Below are 7,058 nucleotides of genomic sequence, written 5' to 3'. Positions count from 1 at the left end.
GATCTCCCCTGGTTCCCTTTCTCAGTTGAGGGGTTCCTTTACAAACAATGTCCAGTTTTAGCACTGGAAGCTGATGAAGGGATTGTGGGGTGCAGCGGATAGACAGTGATCCCAAAATTGTGGTGCTGTAGACTATACAGACGCAAAGGGTTCATCGGATGGTGTTACAGCCTCGCTCTCTGTTTATCTGTCTCTATCTTCTCTGTATCTCACTCAATGCCGCATCTTTACAAATCTCCTTCGCACATCTGCTGTTCTTGTTTCACCTCCTTGTGTGTCTCTTACCTTTTCCCACGCCGTGTCTCATCTTTTGTGCAGCAAGTGCCCAATTCCTTCATCACTCCTTTGTGACATTCAATAATTATTGCTTTTCCATGACACTCCCTTTTCTTGTTCATCTACTTATTCTATTTAACTCTCTCTTTTTCACATCTTTCTTCCACTTCTCTCTCTTTGCTTTGAATTCCCATCCCGTTTCTGTCATTTTCTTAATCTTTCATTTTAGGTCTGATGCTTTTTCTCATATCATTCTTCCTATTCTTTTAACCTTCTTTTTTCTTCCTTTCAACCTGCTTTTCCCCCTTTTCACTTTCATATTTTCTCATGCTTCTCTACGTCTTTTCGCTCTTCCTTCTATTTCTAATTGAGCCTAATTATGTCGTTCTTGTCTGTGTTTTCATCTCTTCACGGCTTTCATTCGCTTCCTCCGCTCTTCACTCTTCATTCTCTCCATTTGTTATTGCCATTTTCCTTTATTGTCTCATTGTTTCATTAGCGTTCTCCCTCAGCACTGTCAGTTTATTCTCTCTCATTCTCCAGTTACTGCTCACAAATCCTTTCCCATTAATCTTCTTTTCTATATTTTTTTGTCTCATGTTTCCACTGTGTTTTGCTTTGATTTCCTTGCTGCCTGTCCTCTTTCATTTTGGTTACTGTACCATATTTTGAACTCTGCTTTTCAATTCGTCGTTTTTATTTTCTTTCTTTTCATTTCCATCACTTATTTTCCGTTTCACATTTCATATATTTTCGCATTCTGTTCTTTGTGTGACCTATTTTCATTTGTCAAGTCTTTTTTGTTTTGCATCAACTTTTCATTCTTTTATTTTCCATTTTTTTTCTTCTCTTGTTTCCTCTCTCTCGGTTTCCAGGTTCTCTTTTTAAGGAACCACGGGTTTTAAGTCACTCTATCCCAGGCTTGTCTCCATCTTTCTGAGCCTTATCTTCGCTCTCTCTCTGTCTCTCTCTGTCTCTCTCTCTCTGTCTCTCTCTCTCTCTCTCTCTCTTTCTCCCATTTTGAGTCTCCCATACTGCCATTCCCTTCCAGGCTCGCTTCCATCTTTCCGACTCTTATCTTCACTCTCTTTTTTTTTCCTCCCACTTTGATTTTCTCATGCTGTCACTCCCTCCCAGACTCGCTTCCATCTTTCTGACTCGTTTCTTCACTCTCTTTTTTCTCTCACTCTCTTTCTCCCACTTTGAGTCTCCCATACTGTCCCTCCCTCCCAGGCTTGTCTCCATCTTTCAGAGTCTTATCTTCGCTCTCTTTTCTCTTTCTCTCTCTCTCTTTCTCCCACTTTGAGTCTCCCATACTGCCATTCCCTCCTGGGCTCGCTTCCATCTTTCCGAATCTTATCTTCACTCTCTTTTTTCTTTCTCCCACTTTGATTCTCTCTTGCTGTCACTCCCTCCCAGGTTCACTTCCATCTAGATGACTGTTTTCTTCCCTCACTCTCTTTCTCTTTTTTCTCACATTTCGAGTCTCCCAAACTGTAACTCCTTCCCATGTTCACTTCCCTCTGGATGTGTCTTTACCTCACTTTTTTCATTCGCCTTTTCCCTTTCTTCATTTTGCGTTGTCTCTTTTTCTGCGTGTCTGTCTCTTTTTAATTCCTCTCTCACCCGCGCTATCTCAGTCTATCTTTTCCCAACTCGTTCCCTCGTTTTGTCTCTTTCCTTCTCTCTCCACCTTTTCTTCTCCTTGACTGCTTATGGTGAGATTTTGTCTCCATGCCATGTTAGATGTGGTCATCGCGTCCTGTTGTAGTATGTTACTATGAGCTGTGCATGTATGTAGCATTAAAGCACTATTGCCTGTTTCAGGATCCTTGACCAACTGATGAAAGGATCACTCCTGGAGAAGGACTGTGGCAAGTGATGTGCTTGGAGCAGACCCTGGGTGCTAGAGCAGGGTTTGATCTTTGAGCTGCAGTGAGTGATTGTAGACCAGTATGTTGTGGCCATGTGTGACTGTGTGTGAATAATGGATTTTTGCAATGATTTCTGAGTCACACAGATGGATATTTCCTGCTACATTATCTCCCTTTTCCCATTATCAAAGTTCAAATATTGAATATATTTGTTCCTTTTTTGGAGAGATGGCCTAGCCTGTGCCGACAATATTTGTAAGTGTGAACTAATCAGAAAGTGAATACTTACCTTAATCAAGGTAATTTCATTTACGCTTCTGCTTTGTGGTAGGCAAAACACAATGGGGCATATTTATAAGAGGCTTGCACGGCTGTTGCATCACTTTTAGTGACGCAACAGTGGCACAAACCTTTCAACCATGTCTATGAGGCCACGCAAAGCCCAGTAAGGCAAGGTAGCGCAAAGTGCTGTGGTGCCTTACTCTGCGTTAGGAAGGTGTTCCAGGGGCATTGCAGTGGCTGTTCCCATGCAACATCCATGGATTTTCATGCATCCTCAGATTAATAAGAGCCTGTAAACCTGGGGATGCACCAAACCTTACGCCTCCCGAGGCATATAGGCAGCACACATAGAAAGAGGAAAAAGCCTCCCAGGATTATTTCTGTACACCCTTGCACCATGGTGCAAGTATGCCTGCAAGGCACCAGGCAGCCAAAATGGCACCAGAGCAGTGGGAATGGACAGGAATGCAGCGTGTTGCATAGATACGGCTCATTCCTGCCCTTTCTCTTTGACACAGGGCAGCAGAGCAAGGTGACTTTTTGTGATGTCCTGCACCAAAAGCCCATAAATATGGGCCTATGTAATTAAAAGGCAATTATGCAGCAAAAGATGATGGCACTGGAAGGCAGAAGAGTTCTGTGCAGATTGGAAAGAGGGGATTGCAAAGGAGAGTAACACAGTAGAACACTTGAGAAAGTGTAAGAATCTTGAGACATTAAGAGTTATGAAAAAGGAGAAGAAGATGGTGTCAACCGTAGGGAGAGAAACTTGATAGCAGGCAGGAAAAAATAATTGTATTTTTGTGTTTTCCTCATTGAGTACCAGGCCTCATATTCCAATATTTTGTCTAGTCTTGACATTTCCCCTAGGTTGTATTGGTTGACTGCCTTTTATTCACTATTACATTTATGTTAGTGGCATTCAAGGATGCCCAGTTCTCATTCAACAAACTCTCGGTATCACTACAACAATACTTGAATAACTGGATGATTGTTCTCACACCGCTAGTTGTTACCAATGCCATCCAGTGATGTCCGAGAGCAGTTGTACCTGATGACTCAGATCTTATTGGAATTACCTAACTCCGAATCATCCTAGAGGAGTAGGGTTGGGTAGGTATGGTCTCTGATGGAGCCAAGGCCCAGTTTCAAGGTCTGATTAGGAGATGTTCTCCCCGTCTTAAGGCAGTAATGAAGTGTCTTAATTTAGGAAAGTGGCTATGAATTATAGATGGCTTTGTCCTAGTGGTTCCATAAGGACCATTTTTAGTATAGGGATTTCCGGATTCCTTTTCTTCCATATCAAAATTGTAAGACTGGTGTCGGCTAGGGAAACACTTAGTAGAGCAGGCCCTTAGTTCCTAAGTAACTGTTCATATTTTCAGAGTAAATTTAGGAGAGATAGGGTCTGGAACGCTTCTGAGATGTGCCTTGAGACCTCTGAGTGACATTGAGAGAGCTAAACCATCCTGACCTGGTATTTCAAGGGACAAATGCAACCATTCTAGAAATATGTGTTTGACCCCATGGGTCACAGGTTCGAATCTTGTTGAGTCTACCCAGCCGTTCATCATTCAGAGGTAAAGAAACTGAAGTGCCTATTTATCACAACTTCAAGCAGCGCACTGAAGCAAATCACCTTGCTTTGCAGCGCTGCTGGAAGGGCATGAATGCACCGTATTTAACATCATGTGGCACACTCCTGTCTTTTCCTTGGGATGGCACACTTTTGGCTGCCAAGTGCCAACGCAGACACCCTTGCACCACAGATTGATTTTGTGCAGGAAGGAACACCTTCCTGCACAAAAACAATCCTGAGAGGTATTTCCTCTCTCTATTTGTGCAATTCTGCAGCACACATAGAAAGAGGTAAAAAACAAGGAGAAATAGAGATATTTCTCATCGGTTTGCCTCCCCTGGGGAGGCGTAGCATACTGATGCATTCCCCGATCTACCAGCATTAAGGGATAAGATTACCCTTTCAAATAGATGTTATGTCTAGAACGACAATGATCTTCAAGTCTAGCCCAGGGCATGTTATGATACATGCCTGTAATTTTATGGTATTTTTCTAAAACTTCTATGCAGTTATATGCATTCAGTCACTAACTGCTCTCTAATTGTTACGGACTACTCCCTGTTTCTTTATTAGTTTGCCACTATTTTGTAATTACAGAACATTTACAATTACTTTGTGTATGCAGTTTCTGTTACTTAGTTTTTAACTGTTGGATTAATGAAATTATTATATAATTATATAATATTTAGCTGTAATAACATTTTAGTCAAATGATCTGTGCATTGTTTAGTTTTGAGTAATAAAAATAGTTATATTATAGATTTTGTAGGGTATGATTATTAATATGTGCCTAGAACTACACTATAGTTATATGGCCTTGTTAATCACTTTGTGACCTAAGAGGATTTAATTGTAATTCCCATTTGATCATAGGAAATTTGTAATTATTTTGTGATTATCAGCTGTTTATTATTATGGCGTAGTTGAAGTCTGTTTGTAAGCATATTCCACATAAAGGGCTTTGAAATACATTATAACTATAGAGTATTCATCTGTTGTTACTACGTCAAAGAGTAGATTTTTTTTTTTTATCTGTTAATTATCATTAGGATGTGGGTGTTTAGAGAATTTGGGAATAATGTAGTATTTTCTGCTATGAAGTTGCACTAATGGAATATTTGACCGTAATATTTACATATATTTGATCCTGTGTGCTTAATGTCTCTCTTGTATTTTTTATTTTTTTTAATTTATTGCCAGCTACATGGGTTTTGTCTGTCATTGTGCATTTGTCTGTTGTTTATTGATCAATCAGGTCTGCCTAAAAGTAAAATCATAGAAAGTAAGAGTACGATCGGATATGTTTGAGCCCCTTTCTGAATTTATTTACAATGGTGTCACTCTACACCCCAATTAACATTTACTTGTTATCACAGTATCTGATATTTAGCTCTTATTATACTCCATTTACAAGACATTTGTCTATTATCACTCTGTGGGTACTGAAAATGTTCCTATACTTGCACTATTCGAGCCAGTGCTTTATCGCTTCCGGCATGCTTTTACTACTGATCAGTCTTGATCAGGAATTTCAATACTTCTACTATGTACGCAGTCATTTTGTTTGTTTTCACTCAGTATTTCTTGAATATATTCCATCATAATTTTTTAGTATTTGCCTGGTATCCTGCTTTGTGTATTATCAACTTTTTGCTTGTTGGATATTTGAAATTACTTCATATATAGTTTTTTTTGGTTATATTTATATAGTTATCAATTATATAGTATTCGACTGTAATACCTCAACAGCTGTAGTGTATTTTTTATTATTTACTTTATAAATTGCAACAGCTAATAATTATTATAGGGTATTTGTAAAACATTATGATTAGAATATTAACTGTAAATAATATGATCATTTGGTACTTGATTTTATGAGATTCGTACTTATCAGGTGTTTCTGTGCAACTATGGAGAAGGTGTAAAATATCTAGAAGTATATGTTAGGTACAGATTTTTTGTAACTTTATTTTATTGGCGTTGTATTTGTCTGTAATCACCTTGTCATAAGGGGACTTATAAAAGTGGTAAGTTTATAGGAGGCATAGACGGGGCATTTGGCGTTATTTACTATGCAGTGCACCATCTTCATTACTCTGATATTAAAGGACATTTCTATGTCAGTGTACAAAATGTAAAGATTTTTTAATATCTAATGTTTCCCAAGGGCTTGAAAAAACTTAGATTTTGTCTTTTACCCAAGAGTTAACTTTGAATTTACTTGTCACCAACATTCAGTTATTGGGGCATTTCCTGGTATCACTTCATACTTTTTGAGCCTTTGGCTTCTAATACTTTGTATTTATTCTGCCAATTCACAAAGACGTGTAATTATTGCTCTGTGTATATTTGCTCATTGCCTGGGATCACTCCGTGAAACAGAATTGGCATCTTTCTGTTATGTAATTAACAGGCATTTTCCGGTTTCCCTGTAAGAAATCTGTGCGGAAGATAATGTATTTGGATTTAACATGCATTTCTTTGTCACTTGCTGGTGCTTGCATTAATGTGGCTGGAAAGAGGTCTCTTTAGGTACTTTGCCCTGCTCGTTAGTGGGCCTCCCTATTACTTGGGTATGTGAAACACCAAACTTAATCAAACATCTGCACTCAAGTAACAGACTGGGCACCGTTTATGTTGGCATCGCCTGATACAGGGGCTGCCCAAACAAAAGAGCACACGTGTTGCTCCTCTATGGTAATATATATGTAAGGCTGTGGGTCAACAGTATTAGTGAATACACATTCCATTAAAGTCAACTGAGAACCAGTTCGGAGTGTCTGTGTGTGTTTTTGTCAGTCAGTCAAAATTGATGTTTATTTGAGCCAAACCAGCTTCTGAAACAGTGATGTGTGTGCATGTCTGCGTGTGTGTGTGTTTGTGTGAGCGTGTAAATGTGTGTCTGAGGTTCCATGTGTGGGCAAGAGAGGGGTGTGTAGGGTGTGCATGCAAGTGACTGTACACCTCGATAAATCAGCAGTCATCGCTCTGTGAGTGTGCATGTGTGTGTGTGTGTGTGCAAATGTGTGTCTGTGGTTCCATGTGTG

This window comes from Pleurodeles waltl, chromosome 6, assembly GCF_031143425.1.
Source record: "Pleurodeles waltl isolate 20211129_DDA chromosome 6, aPleWal1.hap1.20221129, whole genome shotgun sequence".
In the NCBI taxonomy this organism is placed as follows: Eukaryota; Metazoa; Chordata; class Amphibia; order Caudata; family Salamandridae; genus Pleurodeles; species Pleurodeles waltl.
This window is presented reverse-complemented; position numbering follows the sequence as displayed.